We start from the raw sequence: 6380 nt of genomic DNA, 5'->3' as shown, positions 1-6380 counted from the left end.
TTCACAGCTGCATAGTATTCCACGGCGTAGCTGCCCCACAGCTGTTTTATCCACTCGTCTGCTGATGGCCCCTTGGGCTGTTTCCAGATGGGTTTTAAATACACGCAATTATCACGTGTACTCAGCTGGAGCCTATTGTGTGCAGAGACCCTGACCCCTGACGGGGTGGGGGCGGGGTGGAAGGGGCAGAGACGGGCCTTTGTGCTGAGTGAAGGGTACCCCCTGGCCGTCACTGCAGCTCTGTCTCGTTCTCTGGCTGCTTCTGCACAATGAGCTCGCCGAACGAGCTACGAATCGGAAACCCCGAGGCAGGTAAGCGGTGGGAGGCGCTGATGTTCCTCTGGGTCTGCTCGGACCCCTGCCTGGTGTTATTCCCGTAAACTCGGAGGATTTTGTTTAAGAGCAAACTGGCTGGACTTACATGTTGATCTGACGCTGCTATCACCTCGCGCCGCCCTGGCCCCTGCCCTCCCCACACCGACTTTCGGTACGAGTTTACATTTCCTTCTGGAGAGGTTTAAAGTGTGAAGATGACAAACCCTGTGCATATTTAATTTACACTAAACAAACAAATTGTTGACTGTAAGAAACTGTATTAAAATGATTCCGCACGGAGCGTGTTATGTGAGGCCCCCTCCCAGGCTCAGGTAAAGCCGGGCAAACCGCTACGAGTCTAAACAGCCCAGTTAGAATCCAGCGTCTGCTCACTTTCACAGAAAAGGAATGTGACAGTAACATTTCCTGAGGCTTCGAGGAAAACAGTGTGGTCGCCTCAGATCTCGCTCCACGTCCCATGAGCCCCAGGGACCCGGTCCCGGGATGCGACCTTCTCACCTCCGCCCGCTTCCTCCCAGTCGTCAGTGCTGCGTGCTGTGCTGTCAGCGTATTAAACGGGTGAATTACTCACACAGGTGGCTCCTGGAAATGAAACACCGTTCAGCACTGAAGCCAAAACTGTAAATCTGAAGAGCATGAGGGACGGCTACGCCAGCATCACAGGGCCGCCCTCTTTCTAAGATTGTGGCTTTTAATGTCCCGCTTGTTAGACCACAGGGCAGGCTTTCTGGGACGCCAGCAGATTCGACCCACCCCCCCCCAAAACTATATCAACCTGCCAGTGCATGGAAAACTGTTGTTGGGCATTGGCTGGTGTGGCTCAGGGGATAGGGCATCGGCCTGCGAACCAAAGGGTCCCAGGTTCCATTCCAGTCAAGGTCACGGACCTCGGTTGCAGGCTCCTCCCCAGCCCCCACCCCTCTGCCCTGGCCGGGCGTGTGCAGGAGGCAACGAAACGATGTGTTTCTCTCACATCGATGTTCCTCTCTGTCTCTCCCTCCCTCGTCCCCGCTCCCTAAAAATCAATGGAAAAATATCCTCGGGTGAGGATTAGCAACAACCACAAAAAACACCTGTTGTTGGAATAGAAAAATTACAGGCCATTTTCACCTGAAAAGCTGTACCCACACAAATGTCATTGTATGGACTGTGTTTAGAAAACAAGCTCTTCAACCAGAAATAAATACCGACTTCTCTGCCGAGCTGTGATTTGGCTGGAGGGTGATTATTTTTCTTTCTCTTTTTCAAACTGAGGAAACGTTGGCTAACGACGTCGTGTTAGTCTCAGGCGGACATTACCGTCTGCGATCTGGGTACCGTGCTGCGTGCTCACCTGTGCCCCTCGCCACAGGTCCGACCTCCCCGCCCCCTGCACACACCACGCTGCTGTCTGTGTCTACGCGTTCGGTTTGGGTTTGTTTGTTCATTTGCTTTTGCTTTATGTTCTGCGTGTGAGTGAAAACGTGTTTGTTTTTTCCTTTCCTGTGTGATTTATGCCACTTGGCCTGACACCCTCGAGTACGATCCCTCTTGTCACAAAGGCCGTTTTTCACCTTTTCTATGGCTGAATCATGTTCTTCTCGACTCATCCTCTGTCGACGGGCACTAGCTGTGTCCGTATTTGGCTGCTGTGAGCTGGGAGGCACGGGCATCTTTTTGGATGAAGACTCAAAAGAAGGATTGCTGGGCCATAAGGTAGTTCTGTTCCTGTTTGAGGAGCCTCCATGCTGTTTCCATGGTGACCGCACCCGCATTCCCACCGCAGTCACACGGAGGCGGAGCTCCCGCACGCTCAGACCGCCCTGCGGACCCAAGGACTCGGCTCCTGTGGTGACTGTCGCTCCAGCCACGCTGGCTCCTGGCCATCCTTGGCTCGTGTGGCCCGTGCCCCCCTCAGGCCTGTGCACGGAGGTCCCTCCGCCTGGAATGTGCTGTCTCCGCCCAGATGCCACCTCCCCAGGGAGGCTGCCCGCCTTGCACACCCACCTGTGCCTTTACCTGTCCGGCGCCTGGTTATCCCACGTCTGCACTGGGCATGGGCTTCGCGGGGACACCGCTGGGCAGTGGTGGCCTCGTCGCTGGGAAACACTTCATAGCACACGGGCGGGCAGTGGACAAACACATAAGCCATTCCCAGTGTGATCAGGAGACGCCAATGGGCGTGGTTTCCAGCAGCCCCTCTGGGCTCCGTGCCCACCTGCCTGCCACCAGGGACTGTAACAGGCTCAGCACCTCGAACCCATGAAGAGAGAACTTCCCGGGCCTTCGTGCACCTGCCGTCGTGAGGGTCTGGGAAGCCGGTTACGCAGGCGGCTCCTCCTGCCTCTCGGCCCTCGAGAGAGAGCTCAGGGCGCAGGCGTTGCTGAGACGCCGTCTCCCAGATGTGAAGCCGGTTGAAGACTACAGTTCATACGTAACAATCTATCACATGTCCAATCCTATGTAATAAAAGGCTAATATGCAAAATGTCCCCTCGACCGGGGGCGGGGCTGACTGGCCAACCTCCTGTGTCCCCTCCCCCCAGCCGACCTGGCAGATCGCCCGAACGGGGCGGCAGACCCCACCCGTGCAGGAATTCGTGCACCCGCCTCTCGTATAAAATAAAACCCACCCTGGCGGGTGGCTCCTTTGGTTGGAACGTCGTCCCATACACCGAAAGGTTGCAAGTTCGATCCCTGGTCAGGGCACCTGCAGGAGGAAACCGATTGGTGTTTCTCTCTCTCTCTCTCTCCCTCTCTCTCTCTCTCTCTCTGAAATGAATGAAAAACATTGATTTCTAGGGTGAGGATTTAAAAAAATAAGTAAATAAAATAGAAATCAGACCATTAAAAATCTTTAATATCTAGGTTGCAAGAGGTTGGTTTAACTCGAATAAAGTCAGGAAAGAAAAACAACGATGCCACCAGGGGGTCCCGGGGAAACCGTTCCCTCTCCTCCCTGTTTACAGGCACCTTTCCGTCCAGCGCTGCCCTCTGTGTCTGCCTCCGAGGCTGTGGCCTGCAGAGCATAGAACAAGGCGGGACAGGAGCACCAGGGCCTTAAAGACAGCCGTTCACAGGCAGCAGCGTCGAGCTGAGAGGAAGGCGGACTATAAAAATGTCTAATGTTCATGTAAAATTGATGGGCTTTACAGTCCTCCTTTCTCCACGGGGATTTTTGAATAAGCGATGCATAATTCAAGCCTGGTTTTCAGGCGGCCTCAGTCCCCGTCGCGGGGACTCTGGGGCGACCTCTGGCCCTCGCGGCGTCTGGGGTCCGGCTGCGTGAGGGCTGGTGCAGTGCAGGCATTTTAATGAGTCAGAGCGCCATTCCCTTAGAGCTCACAGAAGCCTCCGTTGGTGAGAGAAAGGAGACAGGAAAATTGACAGAGAAAAATAGCAGCGTTACTTTGGAGATTTGAAGGAAGTAAAATGAGCAAAGAATATATTTAGAAAGTAGAGTCTGAAGTCAGTGAAGAAGGAAGTGGAATAATGTGCTGATTAATAGTCACTCATCACTAATTTCTTAACAAAATGGAGTGTTTTCATATTGTCCGTTTTCACCACTGAGCTTGTAATAATAATCCACGTCAGTCTTCTTTACCCATTCATTTGTTTCAAGGATGCTTCCGTTGTTTGTTTGTTCTTTGAAAGTCGTATTTTCTATATATATTGATTGATTGACTGATTGATTTCATAGAGGAAGGGAGAGGCAGAGAGAGAAACATCAATGATGAGAATCATTGATCAGCTGCCTCCGACACATTTCAATATGTTGTGTTTTCATTATTTTTAACCTGGAAATATTGTCTAACATCCTGTGTTTTCTCTTTTGATCCATGAGTTACTTAGAAACGCGGGATTTGACGTTCACATATTTGAATAGCTTCTTATTAATAACTTTAAATGGAATGTTCTGTGTGAAGAACATACTATGAGTCCAGTCACGTGACTGCATCGAGACTCGATTATCGGTGCGACGGGCAGTGTGCTCAGAAAATGCTCAGGTGCAACGGACAAAAGTGCGTTCTGGTTTGTCGATCGTATTTTCTGTGACTGTTAATTGTGCCGACGTGCTCGGCCGCCTTGTTCGGGCGTCTGTGTCCCTCGTGACTCTTTTGTGTAATTGTCCTCTCGGTGGCTGAGCTGTGAGTGACAGCTTCTCCGATTCAACCAGTGGGTTTGTGTATTTATCTTTTTAACTCAGTCATGTTCTGCTTCACACATTCTCCAGTTCTGTGGAAGGTGCACACATGCTTGTAATTATCATGTTTTCTCAGCGAGTTGACTCCTTGTTGTGAAAGGCCTTTCAGCCCTGGCGGGACTTGCTGTCCCTGCGTCCGTCTGCCTGGCCTGCTTCTAATGCACCGGCCGTAGCTCCTTCATAACCTGGGATCCGTAAACACGTTGTTCCGTCTTTCACTCGGAACCATGTTTGTCTTTATGTTAAAAGTGTGTCTTTGGAGGATGTGGAGCAAAGGGACCCTCTGACTGCGGGGTGGAAACTGGGGGGCCTCGGAGGAAGCAGTTGGAGGCCCTCAAGATGTCGCCTGGAGCCACCTGTAACCTCCACCCCTCCTGGGCATCGGCCCGGAAATTTGAAACATTTCTTTGTAAAGACGTGTGCACCCCTATGTTCACTGCAGCGTCACTCACGGTGGCCAAGACGGAGACAACCACGTGTCCTTCCATCGGTGACTGGATGGGGAGGAGGTGGTACGTCTGTTCAGCGGAATCTCAGCCACCAGACAGGGCGGAACACAGCAGGAATGGATCTGACAGGATCACACGAAGAAAACAAGTCGGCGGGGGAAGAAGAAGAACCACACGATTCCGCTGATACTCGAATTATAAAGCAGAAAGCAGCCAACGGGATAGACAAACAAGCAAAGCCTCAGAGACAGAGACCACAGTGTGCGTTACAGGGGGAAGGGGTGGGGAGGGGAGGGAAGGGGCCGAACGGCAGTGACGGAAGGAGACGTGACTCTGGTGGAAACACCAGTGAACACTCGGCTGCCGCATCACAGAAACGCTCGCCTGAAACACAGTCGTGTGCACCGGGTGCCCCCGCGCCTGGTAAACGGTCTCTCTTTTTGAAGCAATGCAGGTGGGGCTTGTTTTTCATCCCACGTCGACAGGCTGTGTTTTAACGAACGTGAGCAGCAGTTGATAATCACAATAACAATCGAACGTTGTAGTCGCAGCTCCATCAGCTGGAACCCGCTTGCCCACACGCAGCTGTTTCACCCTCAGCCCTCGCTCACGGAGCAGCTTAACTTGCACCCGAATCGCCTGCTCGGCCGCGATGTCTGCTGTGGCCCCCTCTTCCTGGCCAATTGGATCCGCCACCGAGTGCCTCCCCCTCCCTCACCTCCTGTTTTCTTCGCTCACTGACCCTCGCACAACCTGGACGTCAGAATAAGGCAGAAGCTCGGAAAGGGGTGAACGGTGTTCGTTTCGTCCCCACGAATGGGGCTGGTCTTTGTTTCTTAAAGGAGCCACTCCTCACCGTCTCGCTTTTGGGGGAACCCCCGCCCAGAACTCTGCCCTAAGCCCGTGGAACGCAGGGACCGAGCAGAGCCGGGACGACCCCGCCCAGAAACCAGTTCTCAGCGGCGCTCACCTGTGCGCCCCACCGGACGCGCTTTCTGTGCCCAACACGTGGGTCGGTTTTCCTCTGGACACGGCTGGTAAGGAGCTGGGACTCGAGGGCCTGGAGGCCGCAGCTGCCCCGGGAGGGCGGACGGAAGGCGGGGCTCCCTCCACAGCAAGGTCTGCGGGGGGCGGACGGGAGGTTGTTGTGAGGCCCAGGTGAGCCCAGTGCCAGCCGGGCTGTCAGCGGCGAGGGCGGGCGGCGAGCACGTGCACCTGCGGGCGATACGGGATCCGCGGCTCCAGAAAGCACCCGCCAGGCACCTGCTGGGGAGAAAAGGTGGAGCCACTGTGTTCCTGTGACAGCTCACGGGTTAGTCACCTCCCACACGGGGCGAGCGCGGAGCACCCAGGCCCAGCCCCGGGCGTCTAGCGGTAGAGACGTTCCTTGTTCTCATCTCTCTTTCCGGAGCC

The sequence above is a fragment of the Myotis lucifugus genome, unplaced genomic scaffold (assembly GCF_000147115.1).
Source record: "Myotis lucifugus unplaced genomic scaffold, Myoluc2.0 scaffold_791, whole genome shotgun sequence".
In the NCBI taxonomy this organism is placed as follows: domain Eukaryota; kingdom Metazoa; phylum Chordata; class Mammalia; order Chiroptera; family Vespertilionidae; genus Myotis; species Myotis lucifugus.
This window is presented reverse-complemented; position numbering follows the sequence as displayed.